General features: G+C 41.3%; 1 protein-coding gene across 12 annotated transcripts in view; it reads right to left on the bottom strand.

Moving 5' to 3' along the window:
• PHF21A (PHD finger protein 21A) overlaps positions 1 to 16,822 on the bottom strand; it is a 124,728-nt gene extending 107,906 nt beyond the window's left edge. For 6 of the 12 annotated variants that reach the window (XM_072929962.1, XM_030274280.4, XM_072929960.1 and 3 more), the window contains exon 1: positions 16,367 to 16,506. The gene's annotated coding sequence lies outside the window, so the exon portion shown is untranslated. Of the gene's footprint in view, positions 1 to 15,651; positions 15,738 to 16,366 lie in introns of all 12 variants that reach the window. The other 6 variants (XM_030274281.4, XM_072929963.1, XM_072929966.1 and 3 more) reach the window with 4 other exon arrangements.
• Positions 16,823 to 17,257: the final 435 nt, after the last annotated feature.

Raw genomic sequence — 17,257 nt, 5'->3', positions numbered from 1 at the left:
CCATTTCCTACACTGTTCAGTCAGCTGCTGCTGCTAGGCACTGATAAAGGCAAGATGCTGGATTAGATGGACATTTGGTCCAGCAGAGTATGTTAGTTCCTATGTTTAATCACATTGAGCAGCCATGATGGTATATGTCTTGGTTTGTTTTGGAGATTGGTTTTCTGGTAAATAAACCAGGCTATAATTCAAGCACATAACGTTAAAAGCAGAAATTGCAGCTTATGAAGCAGAAATCAAACTGGTTTGTGCAACATAATGCAACACTGAAATAAAGCCGTAAGCAAGTACTGAAGGCTATAGAGTTTTTTTGTTTTTATATACCCCACCAGATTGATGAAAAATTCTCCTCCAAGCCCCTCACCAATTAGGGTGTCAATGGAAGGAGACTCAGGCAGTCTCTCCTAACTGAGAAAGACTCAAAGTTGGAAAGCAGCACTAAACATAAGCCATGGATACTTGCTGCAAAAACTGCCAAGACCCATTTAAGACTGGCAAAGATTTGGCATCCTCCCAGCTGACCAGAGGGAAGATCTCCTGAACCAATGGATTCAAAAGGAACATGTAGATCAATGTCTGACTCCTCTCCAAGAAAACTGAACTTGTTTCAGGTCCTGCCTGACCCTGGAAGAGTGCAGGATGCTCTCTGTTTTAATAAGGAAATCTAGGTGAAAAAGTAGTACTGTCACAGAAAATGCATAAGCTCAAGCTGAGGCCCAGGACAAACATCGAACAGAATTCTGCTAGAAGTATTGCTAATCCTGCTAGAAAGCACTGCCTAAACAATTTGGTGAATGTCTGCCTTCTCATCACTGTCAGCTTCCTTCTCTTCTGACAGATGAGCTTTTGAAGATAGCCAAACTGAAAGCCATGTAGGATAAACAAGCAGGTCTCAATCTGTGGGAAACAGAGAAGTTTCATTTTCTAAAGCCCAAAATTACAACAGGTCTGGAAAACAAAGCAAGTGTCCAGTATATAAAACCTTCCAGCATTGCTGTAGGCAGTAAGATGAAGATGAACATACCCAATAAGCTTATCATCTTTACCAGGAACAAGCAACTATTAAGGATAAAAACATGCAAACAAACGAGAAGCAGCTTTATGAGCAGTTTCATGAACTCACAGATATTGCCTCAATGAGATTATTGCTCATCTACACTGTTGAGAAAGCTGACCACAATCCAGTTTATATGAGAAAGATGCAGCTTACATGAGAAATCCCTTAAGTCACATAAAAGGACAAGAAAAGAATTTCAGGCAATGCTATTTTTTTCCCTTCATTTCATGTAAGGGCTATTATAATTTTGTTATTTAAATAACTATCTCCTTACAGAATCATACAGATTGGTTTGGGGGTCTTTCACTTTGTTTTGCAGGGGGAGGTATCATCTAGACCAGTAATAGCATTGGAATTGGTCTTGCTGAAAGAAAACAGCAACACAATGCACTTATCATCCCAGAAATGTTTGTGCAAACTACACCAGCAACAAACAGCACTACAAACTAACAATTCAAAGAAATTGGCACTCTTGTTTGTAGTAGGGAACTTCTGATTTACTCTGTGTTTTCTCACTCCAAGCTGACATAGGCTCAATGTTTCAGGTTGAATTTGTTGGTATCTCTGAGAAAAACACAGGAAGATATAATCATGTGTGTGCACTGAGTTTATTCATGCTTCAGTACTTCCGTTAATCATCCATGGGGCAGCATTTCTCTCTTCTCCATCCCACCAGCAAATCCATCAAACATGCATAATTTGTCTTCCTGATACATAACTTGGAAAGTTTTCTTCTCAAGTGCTCCATGTTTCATTAAGAGTCACTTCTAGTGTACTTCCAACAGTTCCTCTCAAATCTCATTCACACTTTTTGCTCCCAATAAAAAACAAATGCTTATCCTCTTGCTCTCCTCTCAAGTTCAAGGTGAGTTTCTGCTCTTCCCTCATATCTACCGATACTTCTTCAACTACTACACAGGAAAACTCCATTGAGTCCCATATATTCCAAAATACAGGGGTTTTGATTTGTCTTCTTCCTTCTCACGCACTAGGTTGCACAGAGATGGAGGAGCAACTGGAAAACTGTACAGATATCTCCAGATTTATCCACATTTGCCTGCAATTCCAGGCACTGGTCCTAGTGATGATCAAGGCTGAGCTTCCCAGTGCAATACAGTTCCCATGAAGTTGCATACTTCACATTTCAGTGACACTTCTACAGAAAGCAAAACTGCTTTCTTTTGAAATACAAAGAACAAGAATTGAAAGTCTTCTCTCTGAGGAATGCAGTGCCAGCTAACAATGTCTCTTTGGATCTTAGGCCTTTAATACCACGGCAATATACCCTGCCCTGAGATTTATTTTACAAACATTTCATTAAGCAGTAGTGATGTATGCAGGACTAATTGCACATGAACAGAAGCACGTCAATCACTGAATTGTTAACACAAGATACTTTCTGAAATTTCATTACACCCATCTATAAATCAAGATGTGACCAAAAGAAGAATTCTACTTCACAGAAGTCACACTGCAGAGTGTGAGACGTAGTGGTTACTTAAACTGTCTTTTGTTTGGCCTTGAAGCTGTCTCCACAGTTACAGAGTAGAGATGTCACAACATACAAATAGTTCAGTAAAGACACTGTACTAACCCAGCTTACTAATGAAAGACAACTCCAAGCTTATGCAGAAACAGTCTCAGAACAACTCTTAACGAAACATGAGAGGGGCACATGCCAAAGTTTCTGTGCTTGACAAATACGCTAAAGACAACAGTGAAGATCACCAGCAGTGACATTAAGGGCTATAGCTGGAGATACTCCAGAACAAGAGATACGCATGTAAATGATCATGATTCAACATCTCACCAGAGCCCAAGAGCTTAACAACATGGGTAGCCTCAGACATGGGGTTCTAAGCATGAGACTCACAGTTTTAAGTGAGCCGTTTACAATAAACAGCACGGCATATAACAAAAAAGGAGTCATACTTTTCATGTTTGCATTGGAACATAGGTCCCTTATTATGCAGCACTAAGAGATAGTGGAAGCAACACTGGACCCAGCCAGGTGTGACAGATGCAGAAACTTGAGTATTGCCAACTCTGCTGATTTTTCACTTGGAAAAGGCATTTTTACAAATTAACAAGTTATCTGTCCCTGAGCAGTACTCACTTGGGAGGATTGAAGAATTCTGCACACATAAGCTGTACACAAAATAGTTTTAACAAGCAGTTAAGACTTCAGCACTGACGACACTCATTACTCAGTACTTTTGCTGTGCACTGAACCATTCCACCCAACTAGACCTGTAAAATACTTTGTACCAAACTTAAAGCATGGCACAGAAACAGGGATGGTATGCAGTAAAGCTACTGGTACCTCATTCGTACGCAGGACACAGACAAAGTACGGGAGGTGTTTTAGAAACAATCACACCTACATGAAAACATGTAATTTCTTGTATTAATACATTGCAACAGAGCTAGAAAGGCTAGAAAGCTAGAAAGAGATCCAAAGACAAAAAAAAAAAAAAAATCAACAGCAACAACTATCACAACCATCTTTCTTCTCTTTTTCTGATGTTCTGCAGAACTTAGGACTTTCTCTTTGCACCAGTGGTTACCCATGCAACTCAGATTTTACTGGATTTCATATTTATCATTATCTCCCCATGTATTAGAAAGTCTCCCATTCTGATTCAAGCCTTTACTTTTTCTTCAACCCAAGATAACAAAAAAAATATATCCAACATCTTAAAAAGAAAAAAAAAGTGCCCTATTTATTTGTACAACCAGTTTTACAAGAATCTCACCTCCATCGGGACAACAGTACCTATTTGTACACCACCCATACTTAATCAGTGTATCAGTTTTAGGCTCACTTTTGTTTACAATATAGCAACACTAAGGATATGAATGAAGCAGACAGTTTTCCGGATTAAACGCACAAGGGAAGGCCTTCCTTCCTAGTTTAAGGTCCTCAATAAAATTACTGCAATACAGAATAAATCAGTAAATAAATCGCTACCTCAGTTTCTAACCCACACATGGGAATAATGCTTCTTACCAGACTGACCTGTTATCTTTTAAGTAGAGTAGAGTCTCAAATAATAATAAGCACACCTATACTCCAATGAATAAACTATGCTGATTCACAACAGCAGATTGCCTGGGCCAAATTTTATGTAGTATTAACAAGTCAACAGGAAGCACTCCAAAACTATTACATTGATGTGCTCTTATCTTCCTTCTCTTACATAGCAGTCAGCTGGCATTCTCACTGCTCTCAGTACACAGGTATCAATCTCAAATACTGTCTTTCTGTCCCCTTGTATTATATTCTCCCTCCTTACCCCATAAAAGACTTTTTTTTTTCTTCTTTCTTCTCCTCAAAATGGGAACTGTAACATCTGGAGAATGGTATTTGTAGCTGGGGTAGTCACATGCAACGTCGGAATATGATGGTAGTCACTAATCTAAACAAAACTATGATTATTCAATACAAGTAAAAAGATTTACACACTAGGTTACAAACATAACACTGAATCACTAGGCCAATTTAATATGGAATCACATAAGCATACAATTAGCATTTAATGGAAGTGCAAGACTGCTGTACCATGGAAGTAGACTTCAGCTACAAGAAAACTAAGTGTCCAAAACAGTTTTACTCACACTGATTGCCACAGATTTTAACTGATCATTTACTTGAAGTTGGAAAAATAAATTGTAGGTTTTTCTAATTTTAGTGGCTACTATAAACAATTGAAAGGCATATAATTTTCAACTTTCACAATGCTGACAGAGAGTGAAAGGTATCACGGAGCATGGTATGATTGCACTTTCTGAACAAAAGGATTGGCAATTTTAAGAAGGCTGTTGTGGCAGCCAATTATCTGGGAGCAGAGTTGGCCCATAAGGGGCCAGGGTGATTCACCCAGAAGAGAAGTAAGTAACGTGCTGCTGAGGGCCACTTCTTCACATCCCCTCACACCAACATCATCACAATCTTCTCATGCTCTCCTGGGATCCACTGAGTCCATGCATACAACAGTCCTACACCAATATTGTCCTAGAAGATGGAGCAAACCACCCCACGGCAGGAAGACTTATCACAAGAGCAGAGACTAAGATGAGAGAAAACAGTGAGGAGCACTAAACTAGTACTGCATACCAGTATGCATTTGTATACGCCGATACGTGGTTGTATCAAGAGCAACACTCACACTACTGTGATATCAGTGCAGTGCCCATCATTGTGGAGACTACTTTGCAAAGTTACTCTCTAAACATATTGTTTTGTTTAAAAATTAATACCCAGATTTTTAATGATCCTATTGTTGTACTATAAAAGATGTTTAAACACATCCCTACACACAGGCACATACACACAAATTCTCATGGACTCCTTTCGTTACTTTGTCCTTACATATTCCTCTCCTTACCATTTCAAGAATAAGGTTGTTGTGGTTTTTTGGTTGGTATTTTTTTGTTTGGTTTTTTTTTTTTTTTTCTTTTTTCTTTTTATAATGTCTTTGAGAAAAATCACAGTTCCTATCAATTTAAACTCTGGTTATTATCCAGTGGGAGGGAGAAGGGGTGGTAGTGGAAGCCATGAGGACTAGAAATATAAAATAACGTTTACTGTATAATTTTAAGTCCCCTTCTAATGCAACTTCTGATCCCCAAGAAACCCATATGAGTCTTACTGCCAACTGGAATAACAAAGAGGTGTCATAGGTAAAGGATTAAAATGCATCCTGCATATGCGGGAATATGGAAAAATATGTATAAAAATGTGCAGATAGTATTTAACTCCATTTCCCAATTTATGCAAGAGCTTCTGGTTTACCTGAGAGAAAAGTACTGGCATGTCTAATGTATAGTACTTTCTACACACAAACAGGGATTTAATAGATATTTCTGCCCTTACTTAGTTTAAGGTTTCAAGCGAGTTAGAGTGAGATGATCTATATATATGATGATGAAATCACCTAATATATTAATAATTAATTTAAGGATAAACCAGAATTTTGAAACAAAAACAACCATGAGCACAGAAGTGAAGATTAAGTTGGCAAAAGGGAGGCAGAAAAGGCAGAAAGAAGGTCCCAAATGGTGAGGAATCATACAATTTTATTTTACTTCAGGAAGGCGCAAACCTAAAATCAGCATTTTCACATTACATGCAATTGTGTAGCAATGACAATGTCAGTGCACTACAACCTGAGGTAGGTATTTGCAGTGTCACTGACCTATGCCCAACTAATGGACTCTGCAGCTGAGAAGATATTGTTACCATAGTAGAGCACTAACCCCGCACCTGCATCTCCCCGGCCAACACCACCAGATTTGGACTGACTACAAAGAAAGCAGCTCATCACCATAGAAAAAAACATTTCATTACACTAAACACTATACAAGTTCTTCCTCAACAGTGAGGCATTCAAATGTAATTCCTGCAAGAAGGTAGAAGAAGACATTGTAAGTCTTATGCAAGAAGAAACTGCCACATATGAATGAGAATTATGGGAAGGGAGGGTATTTCCATGTTTGTTTCAGAGACTGACATTCAAAAGGAAGTAGAGCAGATGAATTACACCAAATTGCAGGTAGAAAGTGGAAACTAAGGCTGATTCTGAAACAAATTTCAAAGTGACAAATCCACTGACTTCAGCACAATTCTCTAAGACCACAAAATAAGAGCTATGGTGTGGTGGGTTTCCTCCTTGGGAGAAGAACTGCAGTTGAAGAACTACCTCAAGGGCAGGTACCTGGCATTCAGAAACAGCACAAACCTGTCTAGTGCTTCCCAATTTATTTCTGACCAGAATGTACTCTCTGAAAGGGTAAAAAGGGAAGCTCAGGTAGCCACATCCTTTCCATTTGGGGTCACTGACAAAAGCATCCTTAATACAGCAAATTCATGCTACACACGATAGATTTACATGATGAAGATGCTTCTCAGAGACAATTACTGCAAGCTAAGCATCAGTGAAGTGGTATCTGAGCTACAGCTAGATGCAAATTACAAAAAAAAACTTCATTATTAGTAATATAGGCCACTGTAGTACTTTTATAGTTATGAAAAAGGTTTGTTAGTGAGGTTCGGGGGTTGGATTTTTATTGTGCTTTTAATTGTTTTGGCTTATTTTTTTTTAAGTCCATCACAAGTCAAGTTATTCAAATTTCAGACCAAATATCTCAATGTCACACTAGCAAGAGGGACAGAGACAGAAAGTATTCCTTGGACACATTAAGGACTAATTTCTAGCTTTCATGCAAAATTTTGTCACGCTAACAAATTAAGTAAAAGTCCTGAATAAATAGATTCCAAGTCCTTACAAAGCATTACAAGAGCTCAGTATTAACCACTTTTTAAAGGCATAGCAAAGACACTAGGAGACAAAGTACCCAGAGTGAGATCCCCCAGGCATCACCAGCAGCCTCTTAAACAGGTGCCAGATTCTTCAAATTTTGTCCAGAGCTTCAGGCCTGCAAAATCCACCTAAAACTACATTTTGGGAGGCAAAAATCCTGGTACTCTCAATTCAACTGTGAAGCTTGAGCAGGGCCACAGTTTCTTTACAGATGAGAACAGATTTGCTCTTATGAGATAAGAAGTACTTACAGAAGTTTTTCTTTACAGCTGTGCATCAAACCCTTTCGTACATCCTGACTTCTCACTTTCCTTATCTAGGAAACTCTAATACAGCAGCATTACAAAGGGCACTGTTGCAGGCTCTCTACAGAAGGTAAAACATCCTTGAAGGACATCAGATACATCATCTTTCCACTACATACAGATTTATCATGGTTTCTTCTCTTGCCTGTTGTATAGGCCCAATCAGCCAATGAACGGGAATTTCATCCTTGCATAGCAACAATGTCAGCCTTCTAATCATGTCAAGATACTAATAGTAACTATTTCAGCTAAGTGCATGTCCTGTCAGCAATTTGCTCCACATGGGCTGTCAAGGGGCTGGGAACACTTTAAGAAAACTATATTACTGTTTATCAAGTCTTTTACAATTACAGAATCTGTAAGGTTTTAGACTAATCTCTTCACCTTTTTGTATCAGTTTTAAAAAGTGCCAGCAACATGTAGAGTGTACAATGTATCAGTGCTGACAAACTACAACCCTGAGTCAAGGACGCTATTACCACCTATATATCTGTCATACATATAATCTGTACAGGTGGAGGAATGAGCAACATTTTTTAGGCTTTGGGTGTTTTTTTTTGTACAACCTATGAAGCACATGTAAGTTCTGAATTCATAATGAGCAGAATTTTGGACACTTACTAAAAGAAAAAGAATTTTGTCACACAGCCCTAGATATTAGCTAATTATGGTGATTACAAAGAAGCTACTTTCCAATATTAGAAGCCTGGAGGTCTTAATCCTGCTGCTACTTATATAGATTCTGATTTCAGGCATTCAGCTATTCTCTCTAATTCCTGCAGGACTAGTGTTAAATAACATGAATTCTTGCAAGACTGGAGCTCTAGTTAATTTCTTCAAAAACATAAAAACAAAGTGTATTTGATATTGTCTGACACTTAAATACAAGCCTTTTTATATTAGTATCTCATACAAACTGAAGAACAAAATAATTGACAGGGATCAGTTAAAGTTAAGTGTTTGCTCACTTGAAAATGAACTTCACTATCTAAATCAAGACACACGAGATTACAGCAAATATTAAACTTGTTGCTGGATGAACAACCAAAATCAGCTTAAGGCCCATTCAAACTTTGGCAAATCTGACTGAGAGCATTGTGTGAAAATACACAGTTCCTACAGACATAAATTATTCTGAAAAGTTACTGTTCCTCTATACCTACTTCAGAAAGACTTCACATTCTTTGATGCGAGTCTGACGTGAGTTCAAGCACAGCGTTCAGGACTAAACACACCTGACAAAAACTACCAGATGTGTTCTGCTTCTGGTGGCACCTGCCAGTACCCGTGTTTGTGACTCTGTGTCCCCTTGGGAATCAGCAATGGAGTCACTAGCCCCCACAGCATGAACAGAAATTGGTTCCCCTGCTCTGATGCATAAGGCAGCTATGTCATCACTCACTCTCAAGAAAAACAGCAGAGAAGTGAGTTCTCATCAGTTAAAAATGCTGTTAAAACTCTCTTTCACTGTGTGAAAAGAAATCCACTGTGACCCACTGTCCTTCCAGCAACTGGGAAAGGACAACATGGCTGCCATACTGCCAGTAACAGAAATCCCCTTCTGCCAAATGTTTCCATCCATAACATTGCTCTGAAAGCTTAAAAATCCCCAGAATATCAAATAAGATACTTGCAATCACAGATTAAGCGAATACAGTTAATATATTCTTTACACAAAAACACATAAGCAGTTGGAAGACTTCCTTCATGGACTGATTTTCTCTAAACATACTACGCAACTATAAACCATTTTTGACTTGAAAACAAAAATCCCTGACTGCTGCACAGGTTTAAGCTGACCAACAAGAACTGGAAAAGGTATTGAGGACTGCATTTCTAGAATTATGCTAGCATCTTACTCTCTTCACCCCAAATCCCCAACTTCGGCTCAAGAAAACTACAGGTCCCAGGATGCCTTAGGATAGCACAATCCTGACAGGCCACTGCAATGAAAACACAGCACTGCACACTGGGGCCTGTAGTTTCCACGAGCACATTCCTACTCAAGATGAGACCAGATGTAGGCCATATTGCACACTTCCACAGGGCTGCAAACAACACACACAACCTGAACGGGGAGACTGCTGCTGGCAAACATCAGGTAACCTGGATAGATAGCAATTGCTCATGCGTTGTAGTTAAGAGGCCAAAGATTTCTGCAGAAATAAACATCAGCTAACCATGAGTCCTTATAGAACAGCAGTTGGGCTACTTTTAAACATGCACAGTTTGCTGTAGCTTTTTAACATCTTTCACTGAAGTGCAACAAGAATTCATGGGGTTTCTCTCCCAAGACTGCTACATTTAATAACATTAAAGAGTACTCTTTCAAATAGCAATAGGAAAAGTATGTTTGGTGAGGGGCATATTCTCCCTGTCCAGAATTCAGTTATCTGGAAACAAATTGCTCTCCTCCTCCATTTCTACAATGTGCTGAAGCAGGGGCTTGCCTCTCTCTTCTGAAAAGAAGTGGCTCTTAGCTGAAAATTAAATAGCTGTGTCTCAGCGTAGGCCTCAGAGAGGAATACGCTGTACTTCAGTAAAGGGAATGGCAGCTCCCCCTACCAGTCTGTTCTAAGAAGGTTTTAATCGAGGAAGGAAACAACCAGGGAACAAAATTTAAAAGTCCTCCTTTTTTTTTTTTGCCCTCCCGCTTCCCTGAACTCTGGATTATTATTATTAAAACAACTTAAAAACAATAATATGCATATAAAATTCCATCTAAGAATTTATATGCTTGCCTAGTCCTTGTAGTACAAGACAGGCTTTGCAGCATTTCCAGGCTAGCAGGCAGCACCTGCAGAAACATGCAAGAGGACCATGCAAAAGGAAAAGGCTGGGCCAAGAGAAAGACAGCATCCCAGTACAAGAGAAAGAAATGGTGATGCTTCAGTCACCTGAAAGTCATGCTGATGCACTTCCCTATAGAGGCAAGAGGCCTCAGGAGCATCTAAAGGTTTTGTCAATACAGCAATGCTGTCCGTAGGCCAGACAGCTGTTGCCATAGTTACTATCAGCCAGCTTATCAGAAAATAATTATTACGATTACTCAGAAGTTTTGTTAAAACAATTTAAACCTTCAATAGGATACCAATTAATCTCCTCAATTAACTATTTGCAACTATGCTGCGTTTGGGATCCATACAGTTAACTTGGATCTACAGGGTTGAAGTGGAAAAGGGGAAAGAATCAATGTTCCTTCTCCCTTTCATACTGACAGCTTGTATTTCATACACAGAAACAAGGAACCTGAACTACCCGTAAGCTTGGCTGCTCTACTAGAGTTCTCTCACAGGCCATCTTAGAGTCACAGGCTCAAATCTGCCCTCATTTGTTTTAACTACTCACACATCCATACTGCAATTCAAGAAACACACCAGTTACATTTTCAAAGCGTACTTTTAATCACACGTGCAAAGGTAGAGTCCCTCACTTCAGAGGCAGGTGACACAACTTCTGTACCAAGCGAACTTTCTCTCTTGTCCTACAAGTGCAGAACTGCCAGGTAGAAGGGTGGAATCCAAAACACACATTTTAAGAAATCAGACATTAAAAATGCATAGAAGCTGTATGAATGTGGCCTAGAACAGAGCTCACAGGAAGCAGAGCCTCACTGCTCCTGTACCACTTATAGATGCATTCCCACCAGTAACAACAAACATTAGGCTTGGGCTGGGGTCTGGGGGTGGAGGCAGAGTGTTTGTTTTGTGGTGTGCAGTTTTTCAAAGCATGCTTTGAGCATACAGTCTCTAATCAAAAGAGTGAGCATTTGTAATGACAGCAAACAAGAAATCTCGGGCAAGAGGGAACAAATAATAGGTCAAACCATCTAGGCAAAGAGCTTTTAAGGCATGGGGAACTTGATAATTCCAACAGAGATATTAAACTGGTGTAAACAATATACCAGAAAATAATGCTGTAGATAATCCTGTATCATAAAGCACATTTTTTCCTAAAAAAACCTGGAATGATCAAAGTATTAAAACAAAAGATTCTGTGCAAAGCTGGGGCTTTGTTAGGCCAGTAGGCAAGGAAGATCAAAGGAAGGGACCTGCAAGAACTTTCTACAGCTAAAAAATTATTTTAGGGATGGGTGATTCTAACTGCAAAGTCTGATTACAATGCAAGTGCATCTTTCCTCAGCACTAAGTAATTTTTTTAAAATCCTTAGATTTCTGTACATTTTACAGCCCATGATCTACACTTCACTTTTGTGATGTTTTGACATAACAAAAGCAGAATCAAAACTTTAAATCATATTTTAACAATTTCAGTTCAGAGAGGAACTTTGTAAAGTGCAGGAGCCATAAATAAAAACTAATGAAAGAAACAAAGGAGCTGCATTTTATTTTTTTTAATGGGACTCTATGTGCCATAAGGCAAAAAATGAAAAGAAAATGAGAAAATACCAAGTTGCGTGCCCCCCCCCCCCCCCCCAGCAGTAAGTGTAAATAAATTTTTTTTTTGCCTGCATAATGTGTATCTCCACCACCAGGACAAGCCAGACACTGGCTTTGTGCTATAGCAAACATGAAAAATTACTGTAAGACACCTATAAAAACTATCCTTCTGTACCCTCTAATTAGAGGTACAGAAGTAAGTACCAGCCCTTTGCATTTGGCAGACATCTCAAAACCCTTCTGCGCTCTGCCCCACCTTGCCACTATATGGTTTATTCCTAAAAAACCTTTGTGCTGTTAAAATACATCAGAAACAGGATGTGAGCTGCTTTCTCACACAGAGTAATTGAACAAGGGCAGTTCACAAACGTACAGGAGCCAGGCCTTTCGTAGAGTCTTACACTTCTAGTATACAGCTACACATGTGACTGCACAGTTGCAAGCATAAAGGGTGAAGGGGACAGTGAAGAAATATTATTAGAAGCTTAATAAGAGGTTTTTAGCACTGCCCCTTCCACACAAGAAGCCTCTCCTGAAGGAAATGCTTTGGAGCTCACATCCCCATGAGATGGCCCTCCAAAAAGCAAAGCTCTATCACCCCATGAAGTTCTTTCTTATACTTAATATTTTAAACAAGCAAACCCGAAACAACAGTAAAAAGGTTAGGGTCACCAACACGTTTCTCACATGACTTTCACCTTGAGTTTATAGTACCTGTACAGAATGCCAATAACACATGAAATAAGATAGTCCATTCAGGTTCCTTCAAACTGGACTAAAATAAAAGAGAACTCTCCATTGCAAACAATTTCCAGTAGTATCAATTCTTTTGACAAAATAAAATTATTCATGGCTCTGAAAAAAAGGATAAAGGAACTGAACAGCTACAATGTGTTCATTATTAACAAACTGCATGAACAACACAAGTGATAGCCAAGCTCACTATCAAAGCTTTCCAACTGCACACAGAATCACACAACTTTTTAAGGAGTCAATAAAACACATCTTATTTTCTAGGAAAAGAAAAACCCATGAAAATTGGGTCCTTTGTAAGGATCCACACCAAGATATTTTTATTTTTTAAAATCATAATTTCTACAGTGAAGTTTAATAGGCACACACAAGACCTAATCTCTAAAAGTAAAGTTGGAATAAGAAATAGTTAGGACCGATATTTTAAACACACCTGAAGCTGAATAACCTACAATGAAGAGATAGCTTTACAAAACCTAAACTTAAAGTGGAGATCTCACTATTGAACCTGGGAAACACAACAGCACTTTTTTCTAAGCAGCCTAAGTTTTGATTTCCTACTTTTGCTTTTTTAAAGTTCTTTGAAGGAAAGTTTTTTTATTTTCCCTAAAGGAAGAAAACCACTTTCAAATGCCTGCTTCCATCAATAAAACCAGTTCAGGATACACACAGAGGAGAGTAAATATCAAAAACTTTCAGGTAAAAATCTTAAAAACACTAATGGCAAAAAAATTATTAATAACAAAGACTCCTCCACATAAAATTTTGAATTACACAACATGTTAGCTTCACTGGTTAAATGAAAGATCACCAAAACCCATAACAGGATCCACTCCAAAATTCTTATTGCTCAGGTCACTAAGGCTGAAATCTTGGGATATGACATAGCTGACATCCATCTGGTGGCAAGTACTCCCAGCGAGCAAGCACCTACCTTCTGCTAGACAATGGGTCCCTTAAGACCTTGAAGAGATACTCTATACACACCACTATACAACATGAAATGAATGGATAGAGAGGCTGCTCCATAATCCCTCTGTATCAGCTCAAACCCCTAGCTGATATAACTATCATAAAAGAATCTCTCTACCATTGTGAAGTTGAAAGTTTTAAAAACATTTGAAAACCTCATAATCTATTTTTATGCAGTTTTAAAGTTTCATTTACTGAGCTACAGAATTCCTTTCTAGAAATCAACATTAAAAAATGCCCCCAAAGAAAGTTTCATTTAGCTATCATGAAGCATGCACAGATATAAACAAAATTTCCAAAGACTGTAATCTTTCTCCTAAGATATGATAATTAACTTGTTTAACTAATATGGGTACTTATGCTATTTTTTTATTTCTTTAAGATCCTGTTCTCAGTAGTAATATAATGTCACTATTTAATAAAAATTATAAAGTTGTATAACTAACAAGTTCAATATTAAAGTTCTGTTGTTACATGTTAACCTGGTAGAAGTAATGAATTTTAGAATTGTATGGGCTTTTTTAAACAAGGCATTGAAACAAATGTAATTTTTTTCACAAATGAAGCCTCAAAATAAGCCTCCCTTCATCAAAGTTAGAAATTCCCCTGCTATGTAGCAGGTCTAGCCTCACCGGCTAACTCTGGGAAATCACGGGAAGGCCAGAAGAAGACAAGTTACAAAACTGAAACTAAGCAGGTGTCTTCATTGTTAGAAGTGAGCACAATGAGAAAAAGGGGCGGGGGGGGGTGGGGTGGAGGGAGGAAGAGGAAAAAAAAAAGAGTAAACAGCCAAAATCCATTTTATTTCTGATACCTGAAAACCTACAGCTAAGCAAAAAAAAAGCTTCTATCTACCCATATGGGTGTACAGGAGTATCTATCCTTTAACCAAACAAGCAACAGCACAAGAAAATTTGCCTGGCCCAAAGAAGCCTGCCTCCTCCTCAAGCCCTGCCATTACGGAGTGCACATCCCCACCTGATTTCTCCATGCTCAGACCCACCGTACATCATAGGACACAACTTTCTCGTGACACGCACGTTATTACCCCCAGTGGGACCTTTTTACATGCAGTCTTCACAGTGAACAAAAGTTCATTGTCAAGCTCAGTGCTTGGGCCCAAACAAATACCCAAGAGGATAGAAGGGGGAGAGAAAGGGAGAAAGTGCTCCTATCTGCAATTAAAAGATGTGCAGGCAATCACCGTTACTTACAATTAAAAAGTGGGAACAGGTGTAGCAGATATCATAGTTTGATAGCTGAACAAAGAATATTACAGCACGTGACTGAAATGTGATGACATTTGTTCACCAATCGAAAACAAAAGCCACTCTCCAATGGCACTCTTTCCTCCACCCCCAAGAATTAGGAACTTAGAAATTTCTCCATATTGAAACACATCTGTTCATAGCCTTATTTTTTGACACTTGAGAAGAAGTTGAATGAAGAGCTCCATGCATTAATAAAATACGAATTCACCCAAAAAACCTCAGCGTACTAAACCATCAGCATCCACCAAACTGCAGAGGTGATTGAGAAGAAAGCTCTACCGACAGTGAAGCATGGAATAATAAAGAATAGAAAAAAACAAAACACACACCACCACAAAAAAAAAAAAAAAAAAAAAGGAAAAAAAAAAAGAAAAAAAGAAAAAATCCTGCAGGAAGGCAAGTGAAGAAAGGAAAGAAACATGCATAAGAGGACTGGAGGACTACACCAAATGGCAGAGTCCCACATAGAGCCTCACTCCACCTACACGGGCGCAGGAGGGAGGGAAACAAACCAAAATAAAGTGTCCGTGCCCAGTGCTGGGGCAGGCGTGGGCACCCCCGGCCCCGTACCTGTGCGGAAAGAGCAGCCCCAGGGCGAGGGGAGCAGGCCCGGCTCCGGAATAACAAGTTGCTGAAGAAACGGAATTTTCCCGGCGCTGCTCGGGCCACAAAGACGAATGAAAGGAAGGAGGGAAGCGAAAAAAAAAAAAAAAAAAAAAAAAGGAAAAAAAAAAAAAAAGAAAAACCGCAGCAGCGGATTTACTACGAATTATCCATCACCGTGAGCGGCATCATTTCCCAGATAATAATAAAACTTCCCCGACAGCATCGCGGCGAAGGACCCGACCGAGAGAAAAGGGCCTGGAAATAATCATCCTGAAGGAAACCGGAGGGGAGGGGATAAGCCTCCCTCCCCCACCCCATCCCCAGTGCAATGTGTCATCTCCTTCCCCTGCTCCTCCCCCCAACCCCAATGTGTCACCTCCTCCTTTTACCCCAAGTGTCACCCTCCTCCACCTCTCCCGCTCCCGCTCGCAAACTTCTGCCGGGGAGGCCGGGGGGCCGCCCCGGGACGCTCCGCTATTCCCCGCCACCCCCCCGAGGGAGGGGCCGGGGGCCGCGGCGAAGTTGCTGCTCCTCATCGCCAAGTTGGCCGGAGAGTGCGGGGCGCGCCGGCGCCATCCCGGGGGGCGCGGGGGGGAGAGGGGGGACGGCGCCCGGGGGGCGGGGGGGGGGCAGGGAGGAAGAGGAGGAGGAGGCGAATCCGAAAGGTGGGATACTACACCCTGCTGGCGGCGGCGGTGCTGCTGCGGGCCGGCCGGGGTCCCCCTGGCAGGACCTCTCTGTGAGGGGGAGGACTCTTCTTCATAGGGGGAGGGTGCCGGCGCCGCCGCTCCTCTGGGCCTCCCTGTCCCCCTCTTCTGGGCGCCTCTCTCTCTCTCCTCTCACTTTCTTTAAGCTAAGCGGGGAGTGGAAGATGGTAGGTTGCTCCCTTCTCCTCCTCCTCTTCGCTCGCTCTCGCCTCTGTGGGGTCCTTTTCCTTCCCCCTCTCCGCGGGGGGCTCCTCCTGCGGCGGGGAGGAGGGAGCGGGCGGGGAGGGCGGCACGAAGCCGAAGAGGCGCAGGAGGAGAGAAACTGTAACACAAAAACAAGCCGAGAAGCTGAACTCTTCTTCAATCCCATTCACCCGGCCCGGCCGCAGCACACCGCTCGCCGGTATCCCTCCGCCGCCGGCCTCCCTGCCTGCCTGCCTGCGGCGCGCTCCCGATACGCCGCCGCGCGCGCCCCCGTCCGCCCCGGCCCGGCCCGGCCCGCCGCTGGAGACCCACCGGGGAACCGGGGACCGGCGGGCCCACGCCCACGGTCTCCCCTCCCCGTTGCAACGGTGGGACGCCGCCGGCCAGGCCCGGGCCAGGGCAAGGGGGGGAGCCAGGAGGGCGGGCTCGGCGGCTTCTCCTGAGGGGGGACTACTTGACGTGTCGGTGCGGCGAATTTATTTCCCTTTGCCTAAGGAACGGGCTGTGCTGCGGCACCCATTGCCTAGGGAAAAAGCCCGGATGTAAAGTGAGTGAAACTAAAGTAGAGTGAAGTAGGGCACCAAACTCTGCCGGAGCAGCGGCGCCGCCGGCCGCGGCCGCCGGGGGCACTGAGCGGCCGCACCGCCCCACACCGCCTG

The sequence above is a fragment of the Taeniopygia guttata genome, chromosome 5 (genome assembly GCF_048771995.1).
Source record: "Taeniopygia guttata chromosome 5, bTaeGut7.mat, whole genome shotgun sequence".
Taxonomy (NCBI): domain Eukaryota; kingdom Metazoa; phylum Chordata; class Aves; order Passeriformes; family Estrildidae; genus Taeniopygia; species Taeniopygia guttata.
Note: the sequence above shows the minus strand (reverse complement) of the source record. Positions and strands in the feature narration are given on the sequence as shown.